The following is an 18,266-nucleotide window of genomic DNA, read 5'->3' on the forward strand; positions in this document are numbered from 1 at the left end:
AACAAGGAAGCATACTGAGGCATTTTGTGTTCTTTTCCAAAATGCTTTAAGCTTATATTTCAGCTGTATTCTAGTGTGGTTTCAGTCTCCTGCTGCTAATTAGAACAATCTTGGATGCCATCTTAAAAAAAAAAAAAAAGAAAAAGTAAAAAATGGAAGAAAGGGTATTTTATGGTTTCCTTTCTGGGTGTAAAATCAAGAGCGTTAAGAGGGAGTGCATTTTTCCATGTGGCTGATAAGACTTCATGATAAGTTGCAGTGAGAAGTAACTAAGTTCAATTCTTTAAAAATCCTAGGTTTGATCCTAAGTTTCTTCATTTAACATTTCTTTCTTCTCTCTTTTCTGTTACTGTTGCATCTAGTAATGATTCTAGAAATGTGAAACACATTGGTATCATCTATCCGAACAAATATAAATACCAATTCTGTTGTAGAATTGTTCCTAGAGATCCCGTGTAGTGCATGTAGAATCAAAGAATCACAGAATGTGCTGAGTTGGAAGGGACTCACTAGAATCAAGTCCAGCTCCTGGCCCTGCACAGGACACCCCCAAGGATCATACCTTGTGCCTGACTGTATTGTCCAGATGCTTTTTGAACTCTGTCAGGCTGGTGCTGTGACCACTTCCCTGGAGAGCTTGTTCAAGGGCCCAACCACCCTCTGGGTGAAGAACCTTTTCCTAATATCCAACCTAAACCTGCCCTGACACAACTTCAGGCCATTCCCTCACATCCTGTCACTGGTCACCACAGAGAAGAGATCAGTGCCTGCCCCTCCTCTTCCCCTCATGAGGAAGTTGTAACTGCAAGGAGATCTTGCCTCAGTCTCCTCCAGGCTGAACAGACCAAGTAACCTCAGCCATTCCTCATACAGCTTCCCCTCAAGGCCCTTCACCATCTTTGTTGCCCTCTTTTGGAAACTCTCCAATCACTTTATCTCTTTCTTACTTCTTGGCACCCAACACTGCCCCAGCACTCGAGGTGAGGCTGCCCCAGTGCAGAGCAGAGCGGGACAGTCCCCTCCCTTGCCTGGCTGGCGATGCTGTGCCTGAGGCACCCCAGGACACGGTTGGTCCTCCTGGCTGCCAGGGCACTGCTGGCTCCTGGTCAGCTTTCTGTTGACCAGGACCCCCATGTCCCTTTCCACACACTGCTTTCAAGCCTCTTTTTCCCCAGTCTGCACAAAGGTCTGGATGACATGTTTACACTATTTCAGAGCTGCTGATAAATCATTCTGTTAGTCACATAAAGCTACAAATGTTCAATATAAACTTTGCATTGGTAAGATATTAATCTTCTCACAGAATCAATGCTCTCACATGTGGGAGAATGTATTTTGGAAAATACCACGTTATCTGTAAATGGATTAACTACCCAGTTCCCTAAAAGAAAAAGCATTACATTAACAGAGTTTAAATGTTTTTCTTTTACTTAATTTTACTGTTTTCTCAAATATTCTAATTTTATCTCTTATTGTTCATTTCCTTCTGCATGTGGAAGTTTTTTCTTCTTTGTAAATATACCATGTCTGCACCACTTCACAAAAAGTTTCCAAACAAGGTTTGTGATTTAGATTTAAGCTACATGAGCCTGCAAATAAGTGTGGATGCATTTAATAGAAAATTTGCTTTCTTTCCTGGAGTATTTAGTGAGTCCTTTGTACTTCACCTTATTCCCTTTAAATGGTTGACTCTGATGTGTTTGCTTTCTCCCAGACAGGCCCACATATGTAGAGAACAGCCAAGCTTCAGTAGCCCTCTTGGGCAGCTGTACATCCTGTTTCTTGTCTCAGGAGCTTGGGGAGAAGCTGGTAGAGGGGCTTACATAAAGAAGATGTTGCTTGATCTAAAAATATTGCTCATTTTAATTTCCTGAGGCTTCTAGCATCTCATTGAAATGTTAGAGAATCCAAATAAACAGAGACCTAATGGAGTGCTCAGTTCAGCCAAGTAAAACATAACCCTGTAACACTGTTCTTTGGAAGTCTTTTCTGGTGGATAATAGACAAATGAGCACCACCAAAACTTTCACTCTGTCCTCTCTCTTGCCTCTTTCTCCACTTCCAAACACTAGTTAGGACCTTGCTCAAAGCCCCCACCAGTGTCAGTGCCTCTTTTTGTCAGGTTGTTTGGAAATGAGAGCGGATTCCTTCCCAAGCAGACTAATGGCACACACAACACAGAGCTTTTGGCACTGGGTTTTCACTTGTGCCCAATCCCACATCCCAGTTTTGCTTTAGAAGGTATTAAGGAGCTGTTGGGAACACACTAACGTTCAGCACTGTGGCTGGCCAGCAAATCAAACCAAATGGAGTCATTTATTCAATACTGCAGATATGCTGACCAAAAATAGGCTTAGTGGTCACTTGCATTGTCTTCCCCAAATGCCTCGTTACCACTGTGTGGTAATTACTCACTAAAGTGAGTAATAAGCCACATTCATTGTTCTTCTTTGTGTTTGGGAATAAAAATTTTTATGTTGTAAGGCATTATATGTAGATGATTAAAACTGTTCACACCAGCCTGCAGGGAGAATTTCAGTCAGGATGAGTAACTAATTAACTCTGCACTACTCAGAATCTTCAGGAAGTTTCAGGGTATTTTTCCACATTAGAATACACATTTCACATGTGGAAACCTCAGACAGATTGTTGGTTTGCTGATATGAAATACTCTTTCTCAAGTATAATTTTATCTGTATTTGAAGGCAATTTTACACCTCTAAAATGGCACCTCAGGAAGACATGGTGAATGGGGTGGAGAACAGGGTTCTCCCCTCCATCACCAGCAAGCAGTCTACTCTGGCACAGTCTGGATGTGGGACACTGGGTTATCCCTGGTGCTGCATGACTGTGCTGACCAGCTGTAGTCACAAGGCTAACCTCTTCTCCTCTTTTCTTCCATTATTTCTTATCAGCCATTCCTGCTATGGCTGTTCTGATACAACATTTTTCCCTGTCTTCTTTCAGACTTCTCAGAGGTACCACCAATATACTGTTCTGGGAACACAAAAGGTGGGGGAGCTGTGGTAGGAGAACAAAGAATGAAAACTAACAAGAAGACAAAAACCCCTCCATACGTTCTCTCTTGCCCAACAAATTTATGCCTCCTAAGTGTGAGGCAGCCATGGCTTTAATGGAATATGGTCCTCCAGAAACTGCAAGTTTAGTGCAGTTTTAGGTTTTTTTCTAGTTTAGTTAGGTTGTCTATTTTTTCTGTCTCCCCAGTTAACTCTAATTTAAACAAACCTGTGTGTAGTGTTGTCTCTGGAAACAGCATCAGTTCTGGTGAGTTCCACTAGTGGAAAATAAGAAACAGGGGTATATGGAAACTTTGATGGTCGAAATGAGAAAGGAGAAGACAAGAATTCATGTTTTTAACAATGTTCCTTTTCCCAAGAACTTGTCAGTAAAGGAGATGTTTGAGAAAAAGTTTCATGCCTTGTTTGTTTTAACAAAGGTGTACTGTACCAGTAGAAGTTCATGCAGTGTTTACAGTGGAGAGAAACTGAAAACGGTCTTGCTCTTCAAACCTAAATACTCTTTAGCATCTTTGCTTATTAAAATTATCCAAGAGTAAGAGCCTATTAGAGTTACGCTCCTGTGGCTCACAGTTTCTGGTACCAATGCTAATTCATTTGCAAGGGAAAAAATGAGGATTAATATCACTGAGGTGAACAGCTCTATTTTGACTAAAAAGGAATATCAGAACTGAAGGCATCGTACAAACTTTCTAAAATTTAGCTAGGCTATGTAAAGGCAGGAATTTCAAGAAAGAGGTCCAGAAAACCTACTGCCTCAAAATATTTAATCTTGAAAGTACTTAGAGATCAGAAGTTAGTTTGATACCTAAAAGCAGATACCATGCATGTTCAGAAACAACCTAATCTGGGGGTGTAGGTGTTGTTACCTAGCTCTTCATGCCTCTTTACCTATGACCCCTCACAGACCTGCTCTGAAAAATATGCTCAAAGGATGTCTACTATGGCACATGTTCAGTTTCTAAAGAGAGGGCTGTGCTGCTGGGCCATGACAGGAACTTGGGGAGAAATAGTGCCTTGTCACTTGGAGCAAGAAAGGAAAGGTGTTGATTCTTCCCCCTTGTTCAAAGCACTCAAATGAAAAAGAGACAAATCCTTTTCTGCACACCAGAAAGGGTGCAATGAACAGTACACTTTTGTTGGATGAGAGAAAAATAATTCAAGAGAACTGGCACTAGAACCCATATCTGTCCACTTTAAGGGCTGAGGATGCCTATTATTAGAGTCTCTGGAGCAAGGCTGGAATTTTCCCACTCTTTTCCAGCCCTGGGACTCTTGCATTCTCAGATACTCAACACAAAATAAAGGCAAGACAAAGCTGCTCAGGAATTTGAATGCTCTGAGCAGAGATACTTTGACTGCATGAGGTTCTAGGAAAAGTATGTGTGAGTGCATGTGAGTGGATGTGCGTGCCTGCATGTGTGATATGGCTCCAGGATACAAGGAGTGAGACCACACACTGGAAGACAGAGAAAAAGCAGCCTCAACAGTCTGAACAGAGATGCTGTGTAGGCTTGTGGAAAGCCTGGAGAACCTTGGATTAAGGTTCTGGCAGAAAGAGCCTTGAAGGGGTAAGTGAAGAAGCTGTCATAGGTTGTTTAATTTTTTTCTGTGGTCAAAGTGGGATTAGTACATTCCTGTAAATCAAGTTGTGTGAAAGATATGTGATTGAATCCATTACTAATTTTTCTTCCCAACTGGCAGATCTAAAGAGATCCTGATCTAGCAGCTGCTTAGATGAAAACATGCTGCTAGTAGCAGTAGCAAGTTTTCTTCTCGTCTCATGGGGAATGGGAAGATACTTTTAAGAATTTTCATATTTTTATGTTTCAGTGCTATGCCTACTATCTCACTACTGCTGGCCCTTTTTCATGGTATTCAAAGATACTATTATTTCATAAAACCAGACTTCAGCTGTAGTCTCCATTTCAACCCTTTTGTTTTGAAATGACTCAGAAAAGTCAGAGTTCTCCCAAGAAGGAGATAGGCTGGCTTCCCATGTTAGCTGTACTCCTGTAAAGCTTCATCAGTTGACTCTAAGTTTGAAATCCTGCAACTCATATCATTTAAGTTACTTCAAGTTTATATAAGAAATGGGATCTGAGACTCAGCTGACAAGTATGGATCTTAGTGGTATATATTACCTGTCTTTTCTCACAATCAGTGCATAGCACATCACCCACAGAGAGGAAGAGATGCTGACAGGGAGATGCACAACTGAAAGTCCAAAATAGTCTGAGAGGGGCTAAGGCTTGCTTTTGTTAAAGGGAGAAAAGATGCTGGGGAAGTCAGTCAGCTTACTTTTGAAAGGAGCTAGGAGGCTTCTTTCCACCCTCTAAGGAAACCCTCTGACTTTTGGAAGGAATAACCTATCTACAGAAACCAAGATGGCTCAAGCTTAAGAGAAGTGAATAAACTGCAGGCTGGCTGCTCTGCTGAAAGTGATCAGTGCTGGCTTCTGCAGAGACCAGGGAAGTAAGTAAATAAGTACCTTCCCTCTGACCTCAACAACCCAGTAGTGCTGACATCTTTTAAGATGTAAATTTAATTTGTATACAAATGATGCACACACAAATCCTGCTAGAAGTGGGACAGTGCTCATGATTCAGATTTCCTACTGCATGAGTATCCTGGTGAAATTTCTCCCTGCTCACTTTCAGCAGTGGCCTGGGTCTGGCTTAGGCTTGGGCTCAGGCTGAAGCTCAGATTCCACCACAGTTCTTGGGGCTCATCCCATTAGCTTCCAGCAATGTGAACTGCTCTGCAGGGCTGTAAAAAGCCAACATGGAATTTAGCTGAATAAATAGTTTAGCAATGAATATTACAAAGTAACCTTTTACTTGGTCTTAAAAAAAACCAAAAAAAACCAACCAAACCAAACTAGGGGATAGATGTTTTGCTGGCAGTTTGTGTGTTTATTTTCCAGTTGCCATAGAAAATAATTGACCTATTTTCTTCCAAGAATAAATATCTTTATTCAAGCTCCCTAAAAAAACAGGCAGCCAAGACTTGCACTGAGGCCCCACCCATGCTGTCTGCTGCTCCAGTCCACAGTGGACAGATTAAGCTTTACCATTTTTAATGAGGCTTTTGAACTGTTGGATGAAAATGTGTTTCTTACAGTACATTTATCCTGCTGACTCCTACTGTTTCAGACCAGAGATTTGGTTCGAATGAGAAGTCTGTGTAAAAAAGACAAGACATTCAACGGTATCATTGCCCTGGGCTCATTCCTGTTCCCTCTCCATTTCTTTAAATCCTCTGAACAGACAACTAAGCCACATTTCAGAATCTTTCTCCTGATCATTCCATTTTATTTGCCCTGCTCTGGATATGCCAGGGCTTCATCAAAAGGCCACTGAATTTATGGAAAGAGTTAATGGCTCAGGAGTTGAGAATTTCAGTGTTAAGTAGATTATCCTTGGTTTCTGGATCATTTTCTTACTTTTGCTCGTGGATATAGAATGGAGTCCCTTTAGAAGTCCTCATGCATTTCCCTAAGAACCAGGCCATTTGCTCTGTTACCTTCTCTTTAACCCCAGAAAATGTACTCAGACACTACTCCAGATGCTTTTTCTCCTTACACTAGTCCCTGAGTATTCATCTCTTTGCATATTGTTCATGTTTGCATACTTCTGTCCACTTCAAATAATTCTAAAATTATTTCTGTCAGATTACAGGCAGTGTTTCTATTTATACACTGTGAATTTGTTTTTTCATTGCTGCACTGAATCTCTGAGAATTTTATCTATGGCTTTGTCCGCAACATTTCTGGTCAATGTTCAGTGGTGTACATGGCAAATGAGGTAGCCTTGTCATGACTGAGAATGTCTGGAGCACTCCTACCTTATTTGCTGAAAATGTGGAAGCGTGTGGTAAAGGCAGCAAAATGATACACAAAATAAAAGAACAGGCATGTAATTCTGGTTTGATTTTATGTACCTGAATAAGTAGCTGTTAGGAACAGCAAGTTGTTAGGCTGCTTTTTCTGTTCTTCTTGTGCAGAAGAGTCCTTGTATGAATGGAAGGCCTGATTTGGCAATGGGATTAGGCACATACTAAGGGAAAAAGTCAGGGAATATCCTGCACCTGAGTGCCAGTTCAAGCCCCCTTGCCCACGAGCTCTTTGCTCTGCCTGGCGGGTACTGCTCTTCTATCAGGCCAAGAGGGCCAGCCCTCGGCTGCCCTCTGAGCTGCAGGGATGCAGCTGGTGTGCGGCACTGCAGGAGTCCTCTGTCCTCCAAACCTCCATACGGAATGTACCAGGAGGACAGTTGTATCTGCTTCCCAAGCCTATTTATCACATCTGCAAAGGGAAATCATTGTAATCCACAAGTCCTGTCTCCCAGCTACCCTTGAAGACCATCATGTATGCTTTAAAATGCAGTTGTTTAAAACAATCCATATTATTTGTAAACTCCTTTTAAAAATAAGCAAATAACTAAAAAATGCTTTCTTAGTACATATTACAAGATTTTATTTCAGATACTAAATTAAAATTGAGAATAGCTGAAATTTCTGAGATAAGTAAGACTGATGACTGCTGGGAAGGGGAAAGGGAAATTATTATTTACTTAGTGTTGACTGTATCATTAAGTTCAAGAAGTGATGGTTTTGATCTTATGTCTTTCCACTTAGTTTTCATGTATGTAAGCGAAATGATCCCAAAGAAGCTCATGAGTATCACCATTCCAGCATGACAAGTTGTTTCATGTTCTCCATGGTATGATAGCCAAATAAATAGAGGCAGTGTTTATTTTGCCACTCAGCAGATCTTTCAAATATTATCACTGTGGCATATTTTCTTTGTTTTATTTTATTTCAAGTCGAATGCTATTTAAGACTTTAGGTCACTGCTTTATGCCCTTGGGCCAGGTACAGGTCTATAACCAAGGCACTGTAAATAAATGGTAGTGATTTCCATGATTGCAGATCATGACAACATTGGCGGGAACATTTTCTTTAAATGTCATGTCACTTTCACCTACTGCCTTCAGGCCAGTGCACGACACGCAGTAAGTGTCAGGCGAAATGTCACAGCTGGGAGGAAGAGCTTGTGTGAACATTGAACTGGAATGTGGAAAAATGGTGTCACATACCCTGTAATCTAATACTGTTCTCTCTTAAAAGGGATGTTTTCTCTATGGAGATACGTGTTTACCAAAAAGACTTCTGCTTGAAGTTCAACAAAAACTAAACTTAGCTACCTATCCCCAGTTTTCTTGGGAAGCTCTTGCTACAGTGGTTCATTTCCAGGTCCTTGTATATTTTGCTGACATGATAAGAGTCTTCAGCAAATAAACTCAGAAAATGGAAAGGAGAGGAATGAAATTAATTTGTGCTATGAATGAAAATAACCTTCTCCTAGGACGTGAGAACAGCATCCTACCCCTAAGACTCCAAGTCTTACAAGAGTCCCTATTCTTATATTTGGAAGGATCCAAGTATAAGAATAGGGAAGGTATCTAATAATGCATCACTGGTCCATACTCAGTTCAGGAATTTTGAGGACTTGGGATGCATTGTGTGAAGTGCCTCTTTCTGTTTGTTTTGAATCTGTCACCTGCTAGGTCTATTTGATATCCATAGATCTTATATTAGAAAAGGCAGTGGACGTATTCCTATTCCTATTCATTTTTTCTTTGCTATTCTGGTTGCAGAACTCTACCACAGCATTTCTCCATTGCTTTCTGGCCTGCGTTCCATTCCCCTCATGGAAGCCATTGTCTGGTTTCGAGAGTCCTTCTTGTCCTTGGCTTTATATTTTCTGGTTTTACTATAAGCTTTTTGAGATGATGGCACTGGAAGTTCAAGTTCTGGGTCCACTGTGGATTCATGCCCTGTTCTTTTGCAAAGAATTCCCAGCATTTTAGCAGCTTAATAGTTCATTAGTAAGGATATCTTTCAAAATCTCTCTCCTCAGTGACAAACTAGTTCTGAATCTAACATGTATATAGGATTGTTTCTCCCACAGGCATTACTTTACATTTCTGCATTCAGTTTCATTTGTTGTTCTATTACTGCCTTAACATCATAGAAATCAACAAATCTTCACAAAATCACAAAAAATCTTCATTGTGATTACCTTGAACAATAGAGTAGCATTGGCAAATTTTGCCACTTCGCTGTTAACCTCTTTTCCAGCTCAGTGATTACATTCTCTATCACTGCTTTTACTTGTTTAGGTAGTGTTTTCTATGATTTTGAATTCTTATTTCTGACAAATATAAGAAATTCCTTTCAGCTGGTATTGAGGTAGTTATAAACAAGATGTTATATGTAACAGCTGAAAGTTCAGTTATTTCAGGCTTGAGATCCTTTATAACTCTGCTCTGAACTATATCTGGGTGCAGTGATTTGTCACTATTCACTTTGTTGATAGTTCCACTTCCACTGACAATTCAGTTTGTGACACAGCCTCAGATTCATCCACTAGGAAGAAGGAGTCTGATAGAGAAATATACCCAAAGTCGCCAAAGAAAGCACAACTACAAATTTTTTTTTTACAGTTTCTGCTGTGACCTTATGTTCTCTGAATGTTCTCTTTTATGTTTGGCCATCAATTACCCTGCTAAATTTCTGTCTGGCTTTTTATTCTTCATCTATTTGAAAAAGAACCTATATGACATTTCTTGTCTTTTGTAAGTTGTTCCTCAAACTCTTTTCCAACCTGCCTTCATATGCATTTATATTTAACCTGCCAGTTTTTATATTATTTTCCATTTTCCTCTTCTCAGTGTAGCCTCAGATATTTGAAAGCCCGTCTTCTTATTTCAAATACCTTCCGTTAACCTGATATTAAATCATGTCAGTTGACTACTTTGGGCTCAGGGTGGAATGTGATATATCTGATATATCTGTGTGGTAGAAGTCCTGCCATCCTTCTGAGCCTCTGATGCACTGCTTATAAATAGTCTTCATGTTAACAGCAAACATTTACTCTTTAGTTGCCCCTTTTAGTTTTTGGGTTTTTTTCCAGAGTTCTCATTTTTGTATATGTGCTTGCTTTTTTTTGTTTGGTTCTTTTTTTCCCCCTGCTTTTATTTTTGCTTTTTTAAAATCAACTACTACCGAAATAAACAGATTTTGGAGACTTGCTGCTCCCCAGAACTACCATTGCCTTTGTTACCTTGCTTCTGCCTTCTCACTTGTCTGAATACCTAGCTGTAACAGATTGTCTTTATGTGCCCCTTTCAAAAATGATGAGAGATTTTGCCCATGTCCTATTTTCAACTAAGAGGTCATGCACCCAGTAATGCATTGCCTCATTCAAATGGGATCCTCTGCATTGCAACTGCCCTTTCTTCCAGTTAGATAGTCCCTTCCTGGAACCATATAACTGGATCAACATTCAACCTGCCCTTTTATTTCTAGGCAGGAGGATAGTTATGTAGTGTCATCACAGACTCTGGAATGAAACTGGCAGTGGTGCAGTGGTGCCATCACACTGCATTTGACAAATCAGTCACAGAACTGTTCGTACATGCCATCATGTCAGCATCACTGCCTCTGCCCTCAGACTGATCATCTTCTTCATGCACCCTCTTCATTTCACCTCAGAAGCAAGTCTCCCAAACTCACATTTTTGGTGGGTTGGTACAGAGCAGGGCATACTGACCTCACTGAATACTTTATTAGTGAAGAAGTAAATTATTAAAATGCATACAGATGGAAGGAGAAAAAATGGGAACTATGCTATAAATAGAGCAAACTTGCTGCTTGAGAGTTAAGCAGCCATTCATACTCATCTTCTAAATTATTTAACTCACTGCTTTAATTCACTAGTTTCTTCCAAAATGAAAACTAGACACTCGTGTCTGTGGCAATCCTCTGAATTTACATTGAGCTGAAGATCTAGATAGACCCTGATATTTTACAGGGGTTTTTATCTGTTTAACCAAAACCTATAAACTCAAGTTTACCTTTATTTTTCAAAGATATCCTTGAGGTTACCTCTGGGTCTATACACTGATGACAGCTATAACACAGTAGAAAAATGAATAAGGGAGGCTTAAATTGGTTTCATCAGGATGTTGCAGCCACAGTAACCTTGACATAAACCAGCTGCAAGCTTCTCGGGCTAAAACGGTCCTGAGATGAATCAGTTTTAATAATGCTTCTGGCTTGTGAGCCATTTTAATTGTATCTAAAAGTCCTCCAGGTTTACTGAGTTCAAGAGATATTGTTATTATTCAGTTTTATTTGCATGAGTCACATGAAACTTAAGCAATAAGCTCCCCACATGCTATGTACTTTAGAGGGTCTTAAGCGACCTGTAAAGAAGTTTGTGGTAAATCCTTCTACCATAGAGCTTGGCAGACAGAACCAAGTGTAACCATGAAGCTCAGAAAAAACTTATGTCTGTGTACAAAAGACCAAAGAAAGAGAAATCTCATTCTTAGCTGCTTTCTTCAGTTATGATTGAGGGGTGGGCCTGGCAGTGCCTGATCCACCAGCAGCCATTTCATTATTGTACCTTACAAATGGTGCAGGGTAACCCCATCTGTCCATAGTTCAGTGAAGTTCACTGTGAAATCAGTAAATGTAAGGATTTTCAAATTGACCCACCCAAAGGCCCAAGTCTAGGTGCTTGCTCCTTGCTTATTTTTTTGTCTCAATGATGAAAAGTATGCATGTTTTAGCAAGTGTCCTTGGCACATAGTGGACTTATACAGCTGTCACTGTGTTTAGTTGCTTAAAAGTGGACTGAAAGGTTTTGGGGCTGCATCTGCATTATGACTAGTTTGCACTGGGTCTCACTGTGAAGACAAATCTAAGCAATAACCAGGTGAAGTTTAATGGTACCAAATTCCTGTTTAATAGTTCCAGAATGCTTTGTCTCTCCCCCTCTGGTCAGCTTCTTATTTTCTCAACAAGGAGGTAAATCAGAAATAGCCTTGAGAAGCAAGTCCCATTACATTTTGCTTTGTCTTGAACTAAGCACTTCTGAGGCCAATTTGGATCATGATCTTTGAATCTGATTTCATCAGTCACTTGAAATGTAAAGGATTGAAATATTATAGATGAATCTTGCTGACTCAACAATATTACCCATAGACCTTTTCAAAACAGGGAACACTTCAGTATAATTCTGACACAGCTTGGTGCAAACCAATGTAATCTGAGAACCTCTGCACTCATGCTCTTGGTGGTGACCTTAACACTAAGGACTGCAGCGTTAAAATCATAGGATCTGTCTGGTACCACAATTCAGAATGGTTACATAAAAAAAATAAAATGGGACGACACTCTAGCATTAATTTATGAAATAACAGATCTAGGGGTAAGAAACTGGATACAGTCTGTGTCACATTGTTAGGAGTTGCAATAGTGGGATAGAAAAGAAACATAGTTGATAAAAGCATGTGTAATATGGCAAACCAAGTAAGATCTCAGAGGTAAACCTGCACAAAGGGATTCTAAATATTTGAAGAGAGATGCTCCTGGTGAAGATCCCTCTTAGCTCTGTTACAAGTGTCTCTAACTGCTGGGTATTTGGGCATATGTCAGGTTAATCACAGCATGTGAGTTAAATGTCAGCAAATTCCTATAAGATCTGTAATTTCCTGCCTTACAGCCCCTATTTGCCTTCAACCAAGAGACATACAGCCACAGAAGTTGCTTCTATATTTGCAGAATGGGGGAAGGCAATGTGTAAACACCGTGATTTCTTCTTGTTTGGCTTAAATTAGTCACTTTAACCATCCTTTCCAAAAATGTCATCAACACTTGCAGTTGTTTGCATTTGAATGGATGATCTCATTATAAACATATGCCTTTGGTGTTCCTCTTTCTCAGCATCCTGTGATTTTCACTTCAAGAAAAGGAAACTTGAAATGCAAACTGCGCTTCAAAATAGTGACAAGACCCTTCACAAAGTAGAAACTCACAGCTTGAGAAAGGAACTTCAACAAAGCTGGGTTTGCTGTACAGCAAGACTGGATGATGACCTCAGTGCTGTCACTGAACCAGAACAAAGACCTGTTCAGGAATTTGAGAACAAAATGTGATGACACTGGAAAATCCTGACCTGTCAAAACCAACATATTCTTTGGAAATAGTTTGGTTTCAACAAACTTCTTCCAAATCACTGTTGTATTTCCTTTTAAAACTTGCCTAGTTTTCTGAAAATTCATGTAGAGAGGGCAGTTCAGGAGTTTGTGTTTCAAAGGTCTAGAACTCCTGCCAGCTCTGGCAAAGCTTAAAATGAGTTGAGTTGGAAAGAGTTGAAGACACAAAGTTTACCGTTTGTGAACAGAAAGGTGGTTTCAGGAGAGAGCACTTAACAATATTCTGAAGAAATCCCTCTAATTGCTTGCTGTCTTCACAGCCCTGCATCTGGGCTACGGCAGCTGATGACAGCTTCTGCAGAGAACAAGGTCCATTGCTCAGCCCTCCTGACGGAAGAAGACCAGGCAGAAATGATCCAGTATCACAGTTTCCATCCTGGTAGCAACAGGACTGCTCCTCTCATTTCCATCTCTGCAAAACTTTTATGGGAAAGGGGAAGAACCAAACAGCACCTGGTTCTGCCTGGTGTCAGGAAAGAGGATGTCTTTGCCGTTACAAACTTGGCAGGAACTGCCTCAGAGAACAGTTCTTCATAAATCTTGCTTCCACAGTTATAGACCTGCTTTGGGTTTTGAGAGATCAAATTAAATTTTTGACAGGGGTTGGGCCACTCTCAGACAGGCTGGTGGTCCCCATATAGATTTACCCTGTGGTTATAGAACATGCAAGGCACGGTGTACTTGCTCTTCAGACTAGCTGATGGTTAGAGGTCCCCAAATTTCAAGTCCCCTGCCCGTGCATCTGGCATATTCCCTTCTTGCTGACCTCCCAGGCTGTAAGACAGAGCACAGCAGCTCTGGGAGCCTCAGCTCCCACTGGGTGTTACAAGACCTCCCCCCTCTTCAGCAGAGGACTGGGGGCCACATGTAGATACTAGAGTTTTTTGGCTCCCTGAGCTGGGGCTAGGAGCTGGGAAGCCAGGATACAGGTGGGGGCTTTTGAGTGTCCTGGGCTCTCTGCCACAGAGCAGAGTGCTGTGCCAGGCTGCAGGGCAGCAGCAGCAAACCTGCTGGGGAGCCCCCCAGGAGGTAAGTCAGCTTCCTCACCTTTTGAAGACAAAAAACAAAAACAGAAACAAAGCAAGAAGACAGAAGAAATCTGGCAAGGGAATGACAATGCCTGTAGTTTCCAATCCAGATCAGAGGGGAAATATTCCACGTTTAGGAGTACAAAAGCCTAAGTTTTAGGCAATTCTAATTGCAACCACAAAGCCCCGGTCCTTGCAACTGCTTAGGCATCAGCAGACTCACAGAGGCAGAGCTAGCCACGTAGTTGCTTCAGCTCTTCACCAGAGAATGTTTCTAGTGCATTTTCAGAATTCAGAAGACAAAGTATGTATGATTTACTCTAAGTCAGTACTTGTCTCTCCTATTTTCATCAGGACACTGACCTTTCTGCCTCCCTTGCTGAGACTGATCAATCAGAATATTGATACCTACAGCTGCCTGTCTCTTGCATGAATACTTCAGATAGCTAAATATATATCACATTAATTTGACCCTAAAGAAAAAACCAAAAAACTACTTCACCAGCATTTTTTGTCCATGCTCTGTGATAACCATAACAGCAAGACCAAAGCAATGTTGCATTTGAGATGCAGTCATCTGCCAGTCTCAATACTTTCTGCTTATGCTGGTGTTAAGTCCACAGATGCCAAGAGAGGATCACCACATATTTCTTCTGAGTTCACATATGCACTGGTCATGACAATTATTTGTGGCAGTATTTTATGGAAAAGGACTCTAAGAGGCTACTCACATGCTTGGATTTTAAAGTGAGGACTTTAAGGTATCCTGGTGAGTAGCATGCAGGTTCCTTCCTCTGACAGCAGCACCTCTTTCTGTCTCTGCTCTTCCCACTGTCAGTCCTGCAATGACCCACGAGGCCCTGCTGGCAGGAGCTCAGCACAGCTCAGCTCCAGGCTGGGATGCTGCTGGTGAGGTTCTCTCTGCAGTCCCTGCGAGCAGCACACGGTAACCTTCACTGGCAACGACACTGTCTTGTGAAACCTAAATAGCTGGAGAACTATTCAGGGGGAGTAATATGTACAATGGTCTGTCCAAAGCCTGAAAGTCATCCTGGGCTTTGCCTTCTCTGTCAGAATGAAAGCTGTTGGTGAAACAGAGAGTTGGAAAACCAGAGTTTTGAGCTGTTGTGTGCCATAATCAATCTTTTTAAAAATATTCACTGAAGAAAGAGCTTCCTTCTGGAGAAGAGTTGTTTACAGGATGAATTCCATGCTGAGGTTAATATTTATAGCCACTATGAATCTTTTAAAGGTGAACAGCTTCTAACTGCAATAAGGTACGAGGCTTTAATAATACGGTATTTGCAGAGCTTGGGCAAAACGTGTGGTAGGTTTTCTTCGGAGCCAATGCATTGCAGAGAAAGAAATATAAAATGAACTGTGCCCGTGCTGATGCCAGCAGTCACAGTTACAGATTGTAAAAAGAGCAGAGAGAGTATCTTCTTCCTGTGGCAATCTCCTAGGTGACTGCTTGTTTTCTTATCGTTACCTGTTCATCACTTTGGTCTTAAGAGTTTCATATACACTGGAGAATAAGCAACCTGACAGTTCCATGAAAAGCCACAATAATGGTAGGCATTATATGCAACTGATTTATTTTCTTAATATAGTATCAAGGCCGTTTTTAGCCGTATTTGTAGAGATACAGTGACACCCAGTGGTTGCTAATAAATATAACAGACTGGCCTATAATTTATTTGGGGCACTGGATCTGATCATTATCTAAACTAGCTCATATGCCTTCAGAGAAGTTCCAGTGTGTGCTGTTTATTGAAAAAAACCCTGAATCAGTACCATTTTTTGCTTCATATATTTTATTGAATCTCTAAAACGAAAATAAAATAGAAATATACAAAGCTAGTCATGCAAGTAGTGTTTTCTTATAGCCCTTGCTAAATAAAATTGTGTTGGTTCAAGCACAGTTCAAATAATTAGCTGTTTTCATTTGTCACAAAACTTTGCCAACCAAGTCTGTAGAGGAAATATTCTGTTTTGTCTTTAAGGTAGAAGATAGGATGGTTTACATTCAATTTATTCTTCCATTTTTATTTTGGCATTTTGGGTAGCAGATCTGCTCTTACAGTTGACAGTGTGTGAAGACCATTTCGTATTTTAAAGAACAAAACTGGTTTTCCTCTGTGTACAAAGTGTAGATTGGAATTTTATTGTGATTTTTTTCAGGAGCCAAATGAGACTTAAAAATGGAAACTCAGTGCAGGGTTTAATGAAAAGAATACATTGCTCTTGCATCAACTTGACATAAATAAGAAGTTTCCTGCTTGAAATTAAGTGAATGGTGAGGAGTGATTGCTGATTTCCAATCTAGCAGCAATAGAGTCATTGATTTTTCACATTATGTAGAGCAGATGCTCAGTAATTCAATTCCCTTCACTCTGCATTTTTTATTGAATCTTTGCTGGACATTCACAGAGGTTATTCTTACATTCTTGTGGTCAGCAGAAGGAGTACAACAGTTTAAGGGTGGTTCTGTGCCAGGCACAGATGAGCATTAGTATACTGCAAAAGATGAGGCTGTGCGTATTCAAGAGTCAGGGGAGGTGAAGGAGCAGCGAAGCCCAGGCTCCACTGAAGATCCCAGAGAAACTCCCACTGACATCAGCAGAGCACAACTGTGTGTAACTGGCCACGAGTGCTGGCCCAGGTGATTCCTGCTGTTGACAATCTGCCTCAGGGTTGGGGCAGAGCTATACCTGTGAATTGGCTGTTGCCACCCTGACTGCTGGGGGATATTGGCATACTCACTTGTCTTCCAGGCTGTGGCTTTAATGAAATACTGGTTTTGTCCTAGAGCCTGAGGAAGAAATCTCCTAGTCACCCTTACTTCTTTTCATGTCATACTGGAAAAGGTTTTGATTGCAGTCATGCAATCTCACACTCATCTTCTAATATATAGTTCAGAATAGGCGTTGTTTAGGCCTTTTTTAGGATTATGTGTCAGCTGACATACCCTCTTACCTTCAGTGCACGAGCTTCTAGAATTTCCCAGTAAGGCACTATTGCTACTGGCTGCAGGGAGTCAGGTGTGCTCCACATTCCTACCTTCAAACCTTCAATTGGAAGTGGTCTGGGGTACTATTGAGTAGAGAACTTAAGGGAATGTGAGTAAAGCTTCTGAGACCTCTGTGTGCCTTGAAGAAGGACTAGGAGTAGCTAAGTTTCTGCAAATGTCTCCAGATCACTGCAGTTTCTCTCTGGACACTGGGATATTCAGTTCAGAATTGAGTTTTAATACTAACAAACCTATTACTGTTGTTACGTTTTTGCCTTGTGGCAGGTAGTACCAGTTGGTCCAGATCTCAAGCTAATTTTTGAGGCCCCAGTCTTGAAAGAATTTGAGCAGTTGCAGCTCCCACAAAAGCAGTCTGACCATTCCAATATCCCCATGAAAATCTAGTTGAATACATTTTGTTAAAAATCTCTTTGTTTTTAAAAGAAGGATGTCAGGGAAGATTCACAGAAAAAAAAAAAAAAAGGAGAGGGAGGAGAAAGGAGCAAAGTTAAAAAAGAAAAGGAAAATGAGTGCAGACAAACAAATATAAATGCCAGATGTGAAGGTTAGAAATAGTCCCAACCTTATTTCCCTCCTATTGGTTCCCAGTAGGTTTTCACACAGGAGAACTAACACAGTAAGGACGCTAATACACTTCTTGCGTGCTAGCTAGTTCTTAGAGCCTCACAACAAGGAAGGTGATCAGAGAATACTTGTCACATGCCCAAACTACCCTAAGTCAAGGAACCTGCCACCTCAGTGCGTCATATGAGGCAGGTCAAGCCTAGGGTGAAGCAAGCTTTCCGTGTAAGAATTTTAATTAGCAATGAGCACAGTAAAATACATAAGCTGCTGAAAGTTAACAAGTGCTACTGTTTGAGATTTATGTTCAAATCCATGCTGTGCACTTCCCTTTCCTCACTGCTAATGGATTAGCAGTATACTGGATAGTAATCAACAAATATTACAATCATCCTTCTAATCTTATTAACAAACTTGTAAGAAGCATTAAGGACACATTTATACCACTTGTGGGAAAGAGTCCAAATACAACGAACCAAAAGCTGCTTATCTACAAGCAAAACCAGCATTATATGACTGAAGGGGGCCAAGTTAATCA

General features: G+C 40.7%; 2 long non-coding RNA genes across 4 annotated transcripts in view; one reads left to right on the forward strand and one right to left on the reverse strand.

The window, feature by feature from the left end:
• LOC104684370 overlaps positions 1-18,266 on the reverse strand; it is a 68,059-nt gene that overhangs the window by 40,066 nt on the left and 9,727 nt on the right. Inside the window, exon 1 of one of the 3 annotated variants that reach the window (XR_002043740.3) lies at positions 14,868-14,952. The exons of the other annotated variants lie outside the window; for them this stretch is intronic. This is a non-coding gene — a long non-coding RNA (uncharacterized LOC104684370). Of the gene's footprint in view, positions 1-14,867; positions 14,953-18,266 lie in introns of those variants that run through there. 3 annotated transcript variants of the gene reach the window in all.
• On the forward strand, positions 4,346-16,057 carry LOC109143518. The gene is made up of 2 exons (XR_002043743.3): positions 4,346-4,609; positions 12,837-16,057. It is a non-coding gene; the product is annotated as an uncharacterized LOC109143518 (long non-coding RNA).

Source organism: Corvus cornix, chromosome 3 (genome assembly GCF_000738735.6).
Source record: "Corvus cornix cornix isolate S_Up_H32 chromosome 3, ASM73873v5, whole genome shotgun sequence".
Classification (NCBI taxonomy): Eukaryota; Metazoa; Chordata; class Aves; order Passeriformes; family Corvidae; genus Corvus; species Corvus cornix.